The sequence below is a fragment of the Bufo bufo genome, chromosome 3, assembly GCF_905171765.1.
Source record: "Bufo bufo chromosome 3, aBufBuf1.1, whole genome shotgun sequence".
Classification (NCBI taxonomy): Eukaryota; Metazoa; Chordata; class Amphibia; order Anura; family Bufonidae; genus Bufo; species Bufo bufo.
The window spans coordinates 291,663,406-291,681,632 of record NC_053391.1 but is presented as its reverse complement, the minus strand read 5'-3'; the positions used below and the strand labels follow the sequence as shown (position 1 = coordinate 291,681,632).

The 18,227-nt window shown below is 45.0% G+C and overlaps 1 protein-coding gene across 1 annotated transcript in view; it reads right to left on the bottom strand.

Annotated features, from left to right (window-relative positions):
• SYNRG (synergin gamma) overlaps nucleotides 1–18,227 on the bottom strand; it is a 303,838-nt gene that overhangs the window by 208,105 nt on the left and 77,506 nt on the right.

The following is an 18,227-nucleotide window of genomic DNA, read 5'->3' as shown; positions in this document are numbered from 1 at the left end:
TGTGGACCTATTCACTTCAATGGGTCCGCGAATCCGGAGATGCGGAATGGTGCGGAACTGAACCACTACGGAGTGCTTCTATGGGGTTTCGTCCCGTACCTCCGTTCCGCAAAAAGATAGAACATGTCCTATCATTTTGCGGAACAGCCGGATCGCGGACCCATTCAAGTGAATGGGTCCGCGATCCGCTGCGGTTGCCCCACGGACTGTGCTCGTGCATTACGGCCCGCAGCACGACCACGGGGCACACACACCTGTGTGAAAGAGGCCTAAGTGTTTTTTTTTTTTTTTTAAAGAATAACTAAGCTTTTAAACAACTTTATTTAAAAATGTAAATATCCCAAAAATATTTTTGTAATACAATTTATTAATGGAATTTGCTTTTGTGCTAAAGAAATAGGCAGCTGAACTTGCTCTCTCCTAGGTGCTTTAGAACAGGGCTCCAGACAAAAAAAATATCAAGGAGCCATTGGCTCCTAACCTGAAAAATTTAGTAGCCAAATTAAAAAATTCTGTCGCCAAATTTAAAATAGATATAATTACGGTATAATAAATTTTTTTTTTTAAAAAAACACATGTCTTACCTAGGGTTGTCACGATACCACTTGATTTCGATACCATAAAAAAGTATTGCGATACTCGATACCACGTGAAAAAAAGAAAACACCAAAAAACCTGTGTACATTCCAGATTTTATGGAACGTCTGGACCATAATAGAACAGTCCTAACCTAATTTTTGTCGGGACAAGGTGACAAAAAAAATGGCAAATTGCACGGTTTTTTAAAAAATTTTCTGTTATGGCGTTCACCGCATAGGAGATATTTTTAAATATTTAAATAGTTCGCACTTTTTCGGGCGTAGCGATATGTCATTTTTTTAATGGTTTATATATTTTATATGTAAAATTGGGCAAGGGGGTGATTTAAAGGTGCGGAGGAGGGGTTAATAGCGGCGGATCGCAGCGCGCAGTCATAGAGGCTGGATGCCGGGTATGGGATATGGCCGGCACCCCCAGCCTGCGTTTGTATTCAGGCATAAACTATATTCATTGGTGGTGCAGTGGCCACAGCCCCTCCCCTCCTCCTTGCTTCTATCAGCCCATTGGTGGCAGCAGCGGTACAGGGGGGAGGGACTGCCTCCTTCTCCCCTGTGCTGTTGAGAAGAACATGGCACGCGCTGTCAGTTTAGTGTGAAAGCGGCAGAGCAGCGGAGGGTCTAGGCGCAAATGGCGATACGACTACAAAGTCTTGTCGCCATTTAGCAATTCTAAGTCGCATTGGCGACCATTTTGGTCGCCATCTGGAGCCCTGTAGAATCGCTACATTTGTACAGATTCCACTGTACTGTGGAATGGGGCCGCAGCAAGCACTGTACGGGTCGCCACTCCTGCCTAGGTCCGCTGATCTTGGCACAGCACTTACCGATGCGATATGCCAGGATTTAGCTGAGCAAAGCAGGCTCCTGCCTGAGCCTGCTCCACTTACTTCAAAGTCCTGAATAGCACATTTACAGAACAGCTTTCAGCTGCACGAAGCAAGAGCCTGCTCTGTGCAGCTGAAAGTTCTCCTTTAACAATGTGTTATTCAGAGCTTTCAAGTAAGGCTACTTTCACGCAAGCGTTTTGGCTTTCCATTTGTGAGATGCATTCAGAGATCCAAAACAGATAAGTTTTGCCCTAATGCATTCTGTATGGAAAAGGATCCGCTCAGAATGCATCAGTTTTGCCTCCGATCAGTCTCCATTCTGCTCTGGAGGCGGACACCAAAACGGATCCGTCCTGGCACACAATTTAAGTCAATGGGGAAGGTCCGTTTTCTCTGACACAATCTGGCACAATAGAAAACGGATCCGTCTCCCATTGACTTTCAATGGTGTTCAAGACGGATTAGTCATGGCTATAGAAGACATACTACAACCGGATCTGTTCATGACAGATGCATGCGGTTGTATTATTGTAACGGAAGCGTTTTTGCAGATCCATAACGGGTCCGCAAAAAACGCTAGTGTGAAAGTAGCCTAAGTGAAGCTAAATCTGGGCATGGCGCATCGATAAGTGCTGTACCAGGATTTTGCCAAGATCAAGGGGCACAGGCAGGAGTGGTGACCCGCTTGCTGTGGCCCTATTCCACAGTACAGAAAATCCCTACACATGTACACTGCTGACACGTCATCGGTGTACAAAAGTAGTGATTCTAAAGCGCTTAACACCTTAAGGACCTGGCAATTTTTTGCAAATCTGACATGTGTCAATTTATGAGGTAATAACTTTGCAGCACTCTTACTTATCCAGGCCATTCTGAAATTGTTTTTTCGTGACACATTGTACTTCAAAATAGTGGTTAATTTGTGTCAATATGTTTCACATTTCCAGAACATTTAGAAAAAATAGCATTTTTCAAAATTTTAATTTCTCGGCTTTTAAGACGGATAGTTCTGACTTAACATTTCCCATATGTCTACTTTATGCTGGCATCATTTTGAAAATGTTATTTAATTTTTTAGAACGTTAGAAGGCTTTTTACAACCCATTTTAAAAATGTTCCCAAAAATTTCCAAAACCCACTTTTTAAAAGGACCAATTTAGTTTGAAGTCACTTTGTGGGGCTTAGGCCTCATGCACACAACCGGTTTTTTTTCACGGTCCGCAAAACGGGGTTCCGTTGGCCCGTGATCCGTGACCGTTTTTTCGTCCGTGGGTCTTCCTTGAATTTTGGAGGATCCATGGACATGAAAAAAAAAGTCTTTTTGGTGTCCGCCTGGCCGTGCGGAGCCAAACGGATCCGTCCTGAATTACAATGCAAGTCAATGGGGACGGATCCGTTTGACGTTGACACAATATGGTGCAATTTCCAACGGATCCGTCCCCCATTGACTTTCAATGTAAAGTCAGGAGTTAATATACCATAGGATCAGAGTTTTCTCCAATCCAATGGTATATTTTAACATAAAGCGTCCCCATCACCATGCGAACGCCTCTATGTTAGAATATACCATCGGATTTGAGTTACATCGTGAAACTCATATCCGACAGTATATTCTAACACAGAGGCACCTGATCTCTTACAGGGGGCTGTGATCAGCACAATTAACCCTTCAGGTGCCGCACCTGAAGGGGTTAATTGTGCGTATCATAGGCCCCTGTAAGAGATCAGGGGCTGCCAGGCAGCAGACCCCCCTCCCTCCCCAGTTTGAATATCATTGGTGGCCAGTGTGCGGCCTCCCCCGCCCCCCCCTCCCTCTATTGTAATATCATTGGTGGCCAGTGTGCGCCCCCCCCCCGCCCCCCCTATTGTAATATCATTGGTGGCCAGTGTGCGGCCTCTCCCGCCCCCCCCCTCCCTCTATTGTAATATCATTGGTGGCCAGTGTGAGGCCCCCCCTCTATTGTATTAATATCATTGGTGGCCAGTGTGCCTCCCCTCCCCTCCCCCCCCCCCCCCCGATCATTGGTGGCAGCGGAGAGTTCCGATCGGAGTCCCAGTTTAATCGCTCTGGGGCTCCGATCGGTAACCATGGCAACCAGGACGCTACTGCAGGCCTGGTTGCCATGGTTACTTAGCAATATTACAATATTAGAAGCATCATACTTACCTGCTGGCTGCTGCGCTGTCTGTGTCCGGCCGGGAACTCCTCCTACTGGTAAGTGACAGGTCTGTGCGGCGCATTGCTTAATGATCTGTCACTTACCAGTAGGAGGAGCTCCCGGCCGCTCACAGACAGCGCAGCAGGTAAGTATGATGCTTCTAATATTGTAATATTGCTAAGTAACCATGGCAACCAGGCCTGCAGTAGCGTCCTGGTTGCCATGGTTACCGATCGGAGCCCCAGACGATTAAACTGGTACTCCGATCGGAACTCTCCGCTGCCACCAATGATCGGGAAGGGGGGGGGGGGGGGGGGGGGAGGCACACTGGCCACCAATGATATTAATACAATAGAGGGGGGGCCTCACACTGGCCACCAATGATATTACAATAGAGGGAGGGGGGGGCGGGAGAGGCCGCACACTGGCCACCAATGATATTACAATAGGGGGGGGGGGGGGCGCACACTGGCCACCAATGATATTCAAACTGGGGAGGGAGGGGGGTCTGCCCCCTGCTGCCTGGCAGCCCCTGATCTCTTATAGGGGGCTATGATATGCACAATTAACCCCTCAGGTGCAGCACCTGAGGGGTTAATTGTGCGGATCACAACCCCCTGTAAGAGATCGGGTGCTGCCAGGCAGCAGGGGGCAGTCATGTACACAGTTCTTAGTATATTCTAACTAGAAGCGTCCCCATACTATGGGAACGCCTCTGTGTTAGAATATACTGTCGGATTTGAGTTTTCACAAAGTGAAAACTCATCTCTGAAAAAGCTTTTATGCAGACGGATCTTCGGATCCGTCTGTATGAAAGTAACCTACGGCCACGGATCACGGACTCGGATGCCAATCTTGTGTGCATCCGTGTTCTTTCACGGACCCATTGACTTGAATGGGTCCGTGAACCGTTGTCCGTCCAAAAAATAGGACAGGTCATATGTTTGGATCATTTTGTGAATGACATTTTATTTTTTTGGTGACGTTAGAAGGCTTAGAAGTTTAGAAGCAAATCTTGAAATTTTTCTGAAAATTTCTAAAACCCACTTTTTCAGGACCAGTTCAGGTCTGAAGTCACCTTGTGAGGCTTACACAATAGAAACCACCCAAAAATAAAGAAAGAATTAATGGAAAATAGAGATAACATTTCAAAATTTCACTTTTTTTTGCAGATTTTCCATTTGAATGAATTTTTTCCAGTTATAAAGCAAGGGTTAACAGCCAAACAAAACTCAATATTTATGGCCCTGATTCTGTAGTTTACAGAAACACCCCATATGTGGTCGTAAACTGCTGTACGGGCACACGACAGGGCACAGAAGGAAAGGAATGCCATACGGTTTTTGGAAGGCAAATTTTGCTGGACATTTTTTTTTTTACACCATGTCCCATTTGAAGCCCCCCTGATGCACCCATAGAAACTCCAAAAAAGTTACCCCATTTTGGAAACTACGGGATAGGGTGGCAGTTTTGTTGGTACTATTTTAGAGTACATATGATTTTTGGTTGCTCTATATTACACTTTTTGTGAGGCAAGGTAACAAGAAATAGCTGTTTTGGCACCGTTTTTATTTTTTGTTATTTACAACATTCATCTGACAGGTTAGATCATGTGGTATTTTTATAGAGCAGGTTGTCACGGACGCAACAATACCAAATTGGACTACTTTTTTGGGTTGTTTGTTTCAGTTTTACATAATGCATAAAAAAAAAATTATTCTTTAGTGTCTCTACATTCTGAGAGCCATATTTTTATTTATTTTTTGGGCGACTGTCTTGTGTAGGGGCTCATTTTTTTCGGGATGAGATGACGGTTTGATTGGCACTATTTCGGTGTGCGTATGACTTTTTGATTGCTTGCTATTACACTTTTTATGATGTAAGGTGGCAAAAAATTGCTTTTTTTTACACTTTTTTTTTTTTTTTCGGTATTCATCTGAGGGGGTTCGGTCAGGTGATATTTTTATATAGAGCAGGTTATTACAGACGCGGTGATACCTAATTTGTCTCCTTTTTTTTTTTTATTTATGTAAGTTTTACACAATGATTTCATTTTTGAAACAAAAAAAAATCCTGTCTTAGTGTCTCCATAGTCTGAGAGCCATATTTTCTTTTAGCTTTTTGGTCGATTGTCTCATGTAGGGGCTCATTTTTTGCTCACTTTTATTACCTTTTTTGGGAAGTAAGGTGGGCAAAATTTCAATTTCATCATAGTTTTTATTAAAAAAAAAAATTATGGCTTTCACCGTGCGGGGAAAGTAACATGACCGTTTTATTTTAATCAGTAATAAATGTGTTTGTTTTTTTTTTCACTTTTTTTAAAAAAAAATTTGACCCAGACCCACTTCTTGAAGATCCAGTGGGTCTGATGTCTGTAAAATACAATACAGTACACTATATACTGTACTGTATTTTCACTTTACACTTCGTCTGATCAGACTTCTGCCTTACCATGGCAAACCAGAAGCCTGTGAAGGCGTCCGGTTGCCATGGTAACCATCACCCGTTGCCACAACAGAGCAGCGGGTGATGGGGAGGGAGCACAGCAGCCCCTGATGAGAGGGGGAGGGAGCTCCCTCCCTGTTAACCCCTTCCATACAGCGGTCCCTAAGCACAGATGTCAGCCGTTTCATGCAGAGTGTCAGCAATGAGCAAAACCCTCTGCTAACCGCTCGGCCATCCTGAGAGAGAGGGTGGGCGGATGATCGCGCTTCACTGAATATGACAATTTTAGTCAAACGAACCTGTACGCCCAACAGTTCATTGCTCAACACCCAGGTTCCTTTTTGGCTAGGGCCGGTGGCTGGACTCCGGTCAGTGCAGCCGAGATGAGGACGTTTTGGGGCCTCGTGCGGCATATGGGCCTAGTCAAAAAACCCAGTGTCAGGCATTACTGGAGTGGGGACGTCCTCTACCCGACCACACTTTACAGTACGGCCATGACACGTACCCGGTTTGAGGCCATCCGGAAATGCCTGCATTATGCAGATAATGCAGCATGCCCCCCCAAGGTGATCCTGCCTATGACCGCCTGTACAAAATCAGGCCGGTCATCGATCACTTTGGGGCCAAATTTTTGGAGGCCTATGTACCTGGAAGGGAAGTCGCTGTTGAAGAGTCTCTCATTGCTTTCAAGGGGAGACTCATTTTCCGCCAGTATGTTCCCTCTAAGCGGGCGAGGTATGGCGTGAAGCTGTACAAACTTTGTGAGAGTACCTCAGGGTGTGTACGAGGGGCGAGATTCCCATATTCAACCCCCAGAATGTCCCCCCCACTCCGGGTGTTAGCGGGAAACTTGCGTGGGACCTTATGCACACACTGCTAGATAAAGGTTACCACCTGTACGTGGATAACTTTTATACTAGTATCCCCTTGTTCCAGTGCCCTTACCAGTGGAAACCTGTTGCGGGTCAGATATAAGGACAAGAGGGATGTCCTTGTACTGTTCACAATTCACGGTAACGGCATCACCCCTGTCCCTGTGCGAGGTAACGCGGCAACGGTCCTCAAGCCCAATTGTATCGTCGACTACAATCGGTATATTGGAGGAGTTGATCTCTCTGATCAAGTCCTCAAGCCATATAATGCCATGCGCAAAACCCGGGCATGGTACAAAAAAGTTGTGGTCTACTTGGTACAGGTTGCCTTGTACAACTCTTTGGTGCAGTTCTATGAGGCAGTCCTCAAGGCCCTGATCTTTTCTGACCAGGAAAGAGCAGGCCGGAGTACCTCGGGAACTGGAGGCGCCTGGATCATCCCTGGCCAACACTTTCCAGGTGTGGTCCGCCATACTGGAAAGAAGGGACAGTCCCAAAAAAAGTGCAGAGTGTGTCACAGGAGGGGGATACGGAAGAACACCACCACTCAGTGTGACACGTGCCCCGATCATCCGGGCCTCTGCATTGACGGTTGCTTCAGGGAGTACCACACTTCCATGGAGTACTAAATTTATAATCCCCTTCCCCAATTTTAATTCCATTTAGCAACTGACAATCGGAAAAAAAACTATGGTTCTCAGACTTGAGACACTAAACTAAAATAAATGAATAAAGTAGACATATTAGGTATCGCCGCGACCGTAAGAATCTGCTCAATAAAAATACCCCATGACCTAACCCCTCAGATGAACACGGTCAAAAAAATAAAATAAAAACGGTGCAAAAAAAAGGTATTTTTTTTGTCACCTTACATCATAAAAAGTGTAATAGCAAGCGATCAAACAGTCATATGCCCCCCAAAATAGTGCCAATAAAACCGTCCTCTCATCCCGCAAAAATCGAGCCCCTACCTAAGATAATCAGCTAAAAACAAAAAAAATTAAATGTCTCAGACTATGGAGACACTAAAATGTTTTTTTTTTTGTTTATAAAAGGATAATATAGTGTAAAACCTAAATATATAAATAAAAAAGTAGACATATTAGGTATTTCCGCATCCGTAAGAAGCTACTCTATAAAAATACTCCATGACCTAACCCCTCAGATGTACACGGTCCAAAAATTTTTTTTAAATGGTGCCAAAACAGCTATTTTTGGGCAAATTTTCCATTTTAAACCGTTTTTTCCAGTAACAAAGCAAGGGTTAACAGCCAAACAAAACTTCATATTAATTACCCTGATTCTGCAGTTTACAGAAACACCCCATATGTGGTCGTAAACTGCTGTATGACCAAACGGTAGGGCGCAGAAGGAAAGGAACGCCGTATGGTTTCTGGAAGGCAGATTTTGATGGCCTTTTTTTTTTTTGCACCATGTCCAAAAACTCCATAAAAGTGACCCCATTTGGTATTCAAAACTGATTTTACAAACTTTATTAACCCTTTAGGTGTTCCTCAACAGTTTATGGAAAAGGGAGATGAAATTTCAGAATTTCTATTTTTGGTAACCTTGCCTCATAAAATGTAATATAGAGCAACCAAAATTCATATGTACCCTAAGAATAGTCCCAACAAAACTGCCACCTTATCCCGTAGTTTCCAAAATGGGGTCAGTTTTATGGAGTTTCTACTCTAGTGGCGCATCAGGGGGGCTTCAAATGGGACATGGTGTAAATAAACCAGTCCAGCAAAATCTGCCTTCCAAAAACCACACGGCGCACCTTTCCCTCTATGCACTACAGTGTGCCCGAAGAGTAGTTTATGGCCACATATGGGGTGTTTATGCAAACTACAGAATCAAGGCAATAAATATTGAGTTTTGTTTGGCTGTTAACCCTTGCTTTGTTACTGGAAAAAATTGATTAAAATGGAAAATTTGCCCAAAAATTGAAAATCTGAAATTTTATCTCCATTTGCCATTAACTCTTGTGGAACACCTAAAGGGTTAACGACGTTTGTGAAATCAGTTTTGGATACCTTAAGGGTTTTTAGTTTCTAGAATGGGGTCATTTTTCGGTGGTTTCTATTATGTAAGCCTCACAAAGTGACTTCAGACCTGAACTGGTCCTTAAATAGTGGGTTTTTAAAAATTTCTGAAAAATTTCAAGATTTGTTTCTAAACTTCTAAGCTTTCTAAAACGACCACAAAAAATAAAATGTCATTCCCAAAATGATCCAAACATGAAATAGACACATGGGGAATGTAAAGTAATAACTATTTTTGTAGGTTTTACTATGTATTATAGGAGTAAAGAAATTGAAACTTGGAAATCTGCTAATTTTTCCAAATTATTGGTAAATTTGGTCTTTTTTAATAAATAAAAATGTAATTTTTTTTACTACATTTTACCAGTGTCATGAAGTACAATATGTGACGAAAAAACGGTCTCAGAATGGCCTGGATAAGTCAAAGCGTTTTAAAGTTATCACCACATAAAGTGACACTGGTCAGATTTGCAAAAAATGGCCTGGTCCTTAAAGGGTTTCTACCACTTCGTTTCACATAATTAGCTGTCAGACACTAGCGATCCGCTAGTGTCTGCTCTGCCAAACCATCCTAATATAATTGCTTTCGGGGCAGCCGTTTCGCTAAAAAAAAGAACTTTTATTAATATGCTAATGAGCCTCTAGGTGCTATGGGGGCGTCATTAGCACCTAGAGGCTCGGTCTACCTTCACAAACTGCCGCCGCCCAGCGCGTCCCTCCAGCCCACCCATCTCCTCCTGAATGCGATCCTCCCTGTGAGCGTATGTATTCGGCGCATGCGCAGTGAATGTCTGACCGCTTCCCTGCTCAGACATCACCACTGCGCCTGTTCCTCGGATCACTATGACGTCATCGCGCAGGCGCAGTGGAGATGTCTGAGCAGGGAAGCGGTTGAACCCGGTCCTTAAAGGGAACCTGTCACCAGTTTTATGGTGTCCTAACTAAGGGCAACATAAATAAGTGACTGATTCTCTTAGCACAATGCTGGGTCACTTTCTTTAATTGACCCAGTCAATCTGAAAACATCTTGTATTGAAAAGCTCCAGCTGATAACGATGAGTCATGAATATTCATGAGCTCCTGACTCTCCCCGCCCACCTGCTGCTGAATGACAGTTTGTTTCCATATGAATCAGCAGCAGGTGGGCAGGGGAGTGGCTATAGCTCTGAATTAAATATACGCTGGACTCAATGACATCACGCCGGACTCAAATCAGCTCATTAGCATGCGGCATCTTTGTGTGTATATTATGAGATAACCATCTGTCACACCAGTAAGTGAATACATCTAAGGTACTTTTTAGTAGTTAATGATTGTATATAATTAGTTAGATTATAATCAAATATCCATATGACAGGTTCCCTTTAAGAAGTTAACATTGACTACCCCTTTAACAGTGAACTCCACAGTGCCCGCCCATTTAACAGTTCCCTCCACAGTGCCCGTCCCTTTAACAGTGACCTCCACAATGCCCACCCCCTTAATAGTGCCCGCCCCCTTAACAGTGACCTCCACAGTGCCCGCCCCTTTAACAGTGACCGCCCGCTTAACTGTGACCTATTGGCTGATAAGGGACATGTGACCGTGTGTATGGCATATGAAGAGAAACACTTACAAGCTTGTATTGGCTAATGCAGATAATTTCTTGGGAATATCTCAGAAACAGTATGTCCTAGAGAGCCGAGACCCGGTCTAAAACCTTCCTGGACATCTGATGTACCTGTGTGCCAAATTTGGTGAAGATCGGTCCAGTCGTTTGGTCGTGCATAAAGAACGTCCAGACAGACAAACAGACGTCTAGACAGACAAAAACTCATTTTTATATATATAAGATACTAGCAAAAGGACACGGCTTCGCACGGGTATATTTCATCTATTTCATTTTACGTTTCCGTGTGTCATAAAAAGATATCAACAGTTTCCCCCATAACAGTGATCTAAACAGTACCCGCCCCTTTAACAATGACCTCCACAGTGGCTGCCCCTTTAACAGGGACCTTCACAGTGACCGCCCCTTTAACAGTGACTTTCACAGTTGCCGCCCCTTTAACAGTGACTTTCATAGTGCCCGACCCTTTAAAATCTGTGATCTCCACAGTACCCGTCCCTTTAAGCAGTAAAGAAAAATGGCTGGGTTGTTATGGAAACCTGGAATAAAACTATGTTTATGGCAGTTGGGATTTGAAGAGAAAGACTTGCAGGCTTGTATGGGGGGGGGCAAATTTTTGGGGAATATCTCAGGAACGGTACATCCTAGAGAGCTGACACATTCCCTAACACCTGATGTACCTGTGTGCCAAATTTGGTGAAGACCGGTCCAGTCGTTTGGTCACGCATAAAGAACGTCCAGACAGACAGAAATTCATTTTTTTTATATATAAGAGACTAGCAGAAGGACCCGGTATATTTAATCTATTTCATTTTATGTTTCCGTGTGTTGTAAAAAAATATCAACAGTTTCACAAATAACAGTGACTTTCACAGTTGCCGCCCCTTTAACAGTGACTTTCACAGTTGCCGCCCCTTTAACAGTGACTTTCACAGTTGCCGCCCCTTTAACAGTGACTTTCACACTGACCGCCCCTTTAACATTGACTTTCACAGTGGCCGCCCCTTTAACTGTGACTTTCACAGTGGCCGCCCCTTTAACTGTGACTTTCACAGTGGCCGCCCCTTTAACTGTGACTTTCACAGTGGCCGCCCCTTTAACTGTGACTTTCACAGTGGCTGCCCCTTTAACTGTGACTTTCACAGTGGCTGCCCCTTTAACTGTGACTTTCACAGTGACCGCCCCTTTAACAGTGACTTTCACTGTGACCGCCCATTTAACTATGACCGCCCCTTTAACTGTGACTTTCACAGTGACCGCCCCTTTAACTGTGACTGCCCCTTTCGGCAGTAAAGAAATATGGCTGGGTTGTTATGGAAACCTGGAGTAAAACTGTGTTTATGGCAGTTGGGATTTGAAGAGAAAGAATTGCAGGATTGTATTTGGGGTGGGGGATTCATTTTTGGGGACTATCTCAGTAACGGTATGTCCTAGAGAGCTGAGACCCAGACTAAAACCTTCCCGGACACCTGATGTACCTGTGTGCCAAATTTGGCGAAGATCAGTCCAGTCATTTGGTCACGCATAAAGAACGTCTAGACGGACAGACAGAAACTAATTTTTATATATATAAAAGAGACTAGCAGAAGGACCCGGCTTCGCACGGGTATATTTCATCTATTTCATTTTATGTTTCCGTGTGTCGTAAAAAGATAGACAGTTTCCCCCATAACAGTGACCTCTACAGTACCCGCCCCTTTACAATGACCTCCACAGTGCCCGCTCCTTTAACACTGCCTGCCCCTTTAACAGTGACCTCCACAGTGCCCACCCCTTTAACAGTTACCGCTCCTTTAGCATTGACCACCCTTTTAACAGTGACTTTCACAGTGGCCGCCCCTTTAACAGTGACTTTCACAGTGGCCGCCCCTTTAACAGTGACTTTTACAGTGGCCGCCCTATATCTATATATATATATAACGTATATATGTGTGTGTGTGTGTGTATGTATGTATGTATGTATGTATGTATGTATGTATGTGTGTGTGTATGTTCTGCGAAAATGCAACCATCCATTTCAACGAAACTTGGTATACACATCCCTTGCTACCTGGAAATAAATATTGTGGGGGTCTCGGCTCTCTAGGACGTGCATTAGCCAATACAAGCCTGTAAGTCTTTCTATTCATATGCCAACTGCCATACACACGGTCACGTGTCCCTTATCAGCCAATAGTAGCTCGCAGGCCCTTACTCTCCACATACACATAGCTTTACTCCAGGTTTCCATAATAACCTGGCCAACCCAAGTCGAATGACACATAGGGCACAACAACGCTGCTACATGCATCCATCTTGGATGGATTTTTTTGCAACTGTCGTGTCGCAGTCGCAACATGTCGCAGTGCGACACCATAGCCTATCATTATAAAAATTGTGGAGACAAAAAGTCGCACAACACATGTCGTCGTGTAGCCCTAGCATTAAACGGGTAGGGCCCTGTGGAGGTCACTGTTAAATGGGTGGGCACTGTGAAGATCATTGTTAAAAAGGCGGTCACGGTTAAAGGGGCGGGCACTGTGGAGATCACTGTTAAAAGGGGCAGGCACTGTGGAGGTCACTGCCAAAGGGGCGGCCACTATGAAGATCACTGTTAAAACGGGCGGGCACTGTGGAGGTCACTGTTAAAGGGGAGGTGTCACGTCCATGTTTATGGTCGTGACTCCTGATCCGCATGCTGTTGCCTGCGGTTTTGGTTTTATTGTTCAACCACTGGTGAGTGCTGTTAATATGTTGCCTCACGTGTAGTTGCCGCTGGCAACATGATTGTACTTGGCAGTATAGCAGCCTGAGCGGTTGCTAGGCAGCTTGCTGTCAAACCTGGTTGGGTGTGTGTGTATGTATGCACTTTGTATGTCTGGTGTGCACAAGGTTTATGTAGGTGTGCACTGTGACACTTCCCTTCACTTGTGGCTGCCCGTGGCAACGTGTTGTATTGTGTACATGTGGTGGCAGTGTCTCGGCCTTCTGGCTGACTCCCAGGACATGGTTGCCACGCATGTCGTTGCCTGCGGTAACAGCTGCAGTGTAATTGTTTATTGTACACTTCCCCTTTAAGTGGCTTTTTCCCTTGCCTGGTGTAGGAAGGGTTAACTCCCTTCTTAGTGTGTGAACACTGGGTGTGTGTGTGGGTGTGGCCACTTGGGCTATTTAGCTTCCGCTGGATGCCTGTATCTGAGGGGTACTTCAGCCATGGTTAGCTGGAGGCATCCTTCTGGTTATATACCATCTGCCAGTGAGGGCCACCCTTGTGGTCATAAACTTTATGTCTGATGTTTGAAGATGTCTTTATGGTCTTTCGGTTTATTGCAACTATGGATGTCCTGGTTACCTGTGTGATATGTGTTGTGTTCTGTGTCCTTCATATGTTTGTGGACAGCAGTAGTTATGCACGGGTTCCAGTCAGCGTGGCTGTGGCAGGCAGATTTGGAACTGCTTTAGTTCACCTGCCATATTTATAAGTTGTATTTGTTTCCCCTTCCTTGCAGCTTGGCCTGTGAGACTCCTGTTCGTCCGCATCTAGGAGGAACAGGTCATCTTACCCTGATCCTAGTTCAGGGCCACCCTGAGGGCTAGTAGGGACCCCAAGGTTCCGGAGTATGAGCCCTCCTACCATCAGGGTCGGCTCATACAGCTAGGAGTCAAGGTCAGAACTAGGGACGTAATAGGAGGTGACCTGCTCCCTGATTCCTGTCCTGGCCTAGCAGCGACCATCATCTTCAGTCATCGCACGGCTGTGGGTTTTCCCCATCCTCAGCCGTGACAGTCGGCCACTATGAAGGTCACTGTTATTAAAGGGGTGGGCACTGTGAAGCTCACTGTTATTAAATGGGCGGGCACTGTGGAGATCACTTATTAAAGGGGCGAGCGCTATGAATGTCCCTGTTAAAGGGGTGGGCACTATGAAAGTGACTGTTAAATGGGTCCTCAGTCTTAAAGGGTCAATCACTGTGGAGGTCACTGTTAAAAGGACGGGCACTGTGTAGATCACTGTCAAAGGGGCGGGCACTGTGTAGATCACTGTCAAAGGGGCGGGCACTGTGTAGAGTTCACTGTTATGGGGAATACTGTTGATATCTTTTTACGACACACGAAAACATGAAACGAAATATACTTGTGCGAAGTCGGGTCCTTCTGCTAAATATATATATATATATATATATAGATAGAAGACAAAAATCGGACTGCACTCCAAGCGTATCTTCAAAAAATGTGTTTTATTCACCCATTTGGTGGCAAAAGCGACGTTTCGGCTCAAGCTTGAGAAAGGCTCATGCTTGAGCCGAAACGTCGCTTTTGCCACCAAATGGGTGAATAAAACACATTTTTTGAAGATACGCTTGGAGTGCAGTCCGATTTTTGTCTTCTATAAGTGGGTAAGCACCTTTTACCGTACTTGGACATTGCACCCGTCTATTTTTCCATACTTCTCAGGGTGGTGCTGCCAGTGGTTTCTTTATATATATATATAAAGCTAGCCTACAATACTAATATCTATATTTTACAATTTTTTTTTTACAACAGCGCTTGAAAAATCAGCGCAGGAAGGTGTTTTCACGCTCTATGTCTACATGCGTGTTTATGTGTATATATGTATATAGATCTACCTAACACACACATATACATAATATATATATATATATATATATATATATATATATATATATATATATATATATATATATATTACGGCACTGGTAAAAATGAGTGTGGAAAGTAGGGTGCACGTCCCAAGGGGAATAGGCTTCTTACCCCAATTTAATCACCCAGAGGTGCAACGTTTCGGCTCTGCTCTTGAGCCTTTTTCAAGCAAGGTTCACTTTTCTTCATCCAACGGAGTGCCGCTCGTTTTTCCAATATATATATATATATATATATATATATATACATACACACACATATATACACTGCTCAAAAAAATAAAGGGAACACTTAAACAACACAATGTACCTCCAAGTCAATCACACTTCTGTGAAATCAAAATGTCCACTTAGGAAGCAACACTGAGTGACAATCAATTTCACATGCTGTTGTGCAAATGGGATAGCCAACAGGTGGAAATTATAGGCAATTAGCAAGACACCCCCAATAAAGGAGTGGTTCTGCAGGTGGTGACCTGACCACTTCTCAGTTCCTATGCTTCCTGGCTGATGTTTTGGTCACTTTTGAATGCTGCTAGTGCTTTCACTCTAGTGGTAGCATGAGACGGAGTCTACAACCCACACAAGTGGCTCAGGTAGTGCAGCTTATCCAGGATGGCACATCAATGCGAGCTGTGGCAAGAAGGTTTGCTGTGTCTGTCAGCGTAGTGTCCAGAGCATGGAGGCGCTACCAGGAGACAGGCCAATACATCAGGAGACGTGGAGGAGGCCGTAGGAGGGCAACAACCCAGCAGCAGGGCCGCTACCTCCGCCTTTGTGCAAGGAGGAACAGGAGGAGCACTGCCAGAGCCCTGTAAAATGATCCCCAGCAGGCCACAAATGTGCATGTGTCTGCTCAAACGGTCAGAAACAGACTCCATGAGGGTGATATGAGGGCCCGACGTCCACAGGTGGGGGTTGTGCTTACCGCCCAACACCGTGCAGGACGTTTGGCATTTGCCAGAAAACACCAAGATTGGCAAATTCGCCACTGGCGCCCTGTTCTCTTCACAGATGAAAGCAGGTTCACACTGAGCACATGTGACAGACGTGACAGAGTCTGGAGACGCCGTGGAGAACGTTCTGCTGCCTGCAACATCCTCCTCCATGACCGGTTTGGCATTAGGTCAGTAATGGTGTGGGGTGGCATTTCTTTGGATGGCCGCACAGCCCTCCATGTGCTCGCCAGAGGTAGCCTGACTGCCATTAGGTACCGAGATGAGATCCTCAGACCCCTTGTGAGACCATATGCTGGTGCGGTTGGCCCTGGGTTCCTCCTAATGCAAGACAATGCTAGACCTCATGTGGCTGGAGTGTGTCAGCAGTTCCTGCAAGACGAAGGCATTGATGCTATGGACTGGCCCGCCCATTCCCCAGACCTGAATCCAATTGAGCACATCTGGGACATCACGTCTCGCTCTATCCACCAACGTCACGTTGCACCACAGACTGTCCAGGAGTTGGCAGATGCTTTAGTCCAGGTCTGGGAGGAGATCCCTCAGGAGACCGTCCGCCACCTCATCAGGAGCATGCACAGGCGTTGTAGGGAGGACATACAGGCACGTGGAGGCCACACACACTACTGAGCCTCATTTTGACTTGTTTTAAGGACATTACATCAAAGTTGGATGATGCGAACCGCAATATATCTGCGGCAAGTCTCCACTTTGCCATGGTACATGGTGGAGATGTCTCATATATGTCAGCACAAGGTATCGAAAAAGTCAAAAAACCTTTAAGAGGTGGCGACAGAAAACGCAAGCTTTTGAACAGAGAATCTTATTGGATTTTCCAATTAGAAAGTCGCCAACCTCATGGTCTTAATAAAAGACTTGACCTCATCTTACAATATTAACCCTCAATTTATTGTTCATCCACTATTCATCCCTTTCTTATATTCTTTACCCCGTTCCTTTATTCTTCTGAATATGTCATTTTTCTGAATATGTTGTTTTAATGAACCACATCAATTTTCGGTATGTTTTTAATTAAGTGCAGACTTGTGGATGGAAGTGGTTGACCCTCACCCTAATTACCTCAGGTGAGGAAGTTATTCCCTCCCCTCTATAAAAACACCTTGCAGTGTATTTGAAATTGTCATGAGTAAGGGCTGAGATTGTATTGTGCCCGAAACATGTAGACCTGCATTCTTGTACCTGGATTTTATTGAATATTGAATAAAGCCTTTTGGATTACCACGAATACAAGCTGGACCAACCAATCTTTTTTCTTCATAAGTGTGAAAGTTAGTCAGACGGATCCGTCCAGACTTTACATTGAAAGTCAATGGGGGACGGATCCGTTTGAAATTGCACCATATTGTGTCAACTTCAAACGGATCTGTCCCCATTGACTTACATTGTAAGTCTGGACGGATCCGTTTGGCTCCGCACGGCCAGGCAGACACCCGAACGCTGCAAGCTGCGTTCGGGTGTCCGCCTGCTGAGCGGAACGGAGGGCAAGCGGAGCCAGACTGATGCATTCTGAGCGGATCCACATCCACTCAGAATGCATTGGGGCTCTACGGATCCGTTCGGGGCCGCTTGTGAGAGCCTTCAAACGGAGCTCACAAACGGAACCCCAAACGCTAGTGTGAAAGTAGCCTTATTCACACAGCACTAGGGAAGGGGTATGGGTGTCTGAAGGGATTAACTCTGCACCTGAGCGGGAAGGGCAGGCTAATCCACAGCTCCGATCTCTTCAGCACTGGAGAAGAGAATTACGAGCAACTCCTATCTCCTCAGCACTGCAAAGGGGGGTTTAGTGCACCGAGGGGGAATGTCAGGCTGCAGCTCCGATCTCCTCAGCAATTAGGAGTATACTGCTGAGTATTTATAGCTATCGATCTCTTTATAGCACACACTCTCGATCTCCTCAGCACTGTCACAGTAATGACAAAACGGAGAAGATCGGAGTTGAAATAGGCACCTTTAGCTGTGATTGGTCAGTCTGTATTGACTGACCAATCACAGCGATCATCAGACGGGGACAGCTGTGATTGGTCACAACACCTGTGACAATAAACTGTGAG